At 62.0% G+C, this 347-nt stretch overlaps 1 protein-coding gene across 1 annotated transcript in view; it reads right to left on the minus strand.

Annotated features, from left to right (window-relative positions):
* Nucleotides 1-347, minus strand: part of Mmel1 (membrane metallo-endopeptidase-like 1) — a 19,523-nt gene that overhangs the window by 4,151 nt on the left and 15,025 nt on the right. The window lies entirely within an intron of this gene.

Genomic DNA, 347 nt, shown 5'->3' on the forward strand with positions numbered 1-347 from the left:
GGGGGAGAGGAGTGGACTGTGGGGTGGGCGCACGCCGGAATACTCCTCGTCCAGGTGATTGTTTGTGTCCTCCAGGATGTAGTCTGGGTAGCCTATCTGCTCCTGGATGTTCAGGGCCTGAGTAGGAGAGGAGAGCCATGTCAGCATCACCCACTGGGGAGAGGAGGCCCGGCCAGCTGACTGCTCCTGACCTGTGCTGAGGGGCTAATGGGGCTGTATCAGGAAGGGTCAGGAGGTGACGCGGGTGTGGAGGTGTCAGGAGGTGACGCGGGTGTGGAGGTGTCAGGAGGTGACGTGGGTGTGGAGGTGTCAGGAGGTGACAGGGTGTGGAGGTGTCAGGAGGTGAC

Source organism: Dipodomys ordii, unplaced genomic scaffold (genome assembly GCF_000151885.1).
Source record: "Dipodomys ordii isolate 6190 unplaced genomic scaffold, Dord_2.0 Scaffold6, whole genome shotgun sequence".
NCBI classification, from domain to species: Eukaryota; Metazoa; Chordata; class Mammalia; order Rodentia; family Heteromyidae; genus Dipodomys; species Dipodomys ordii.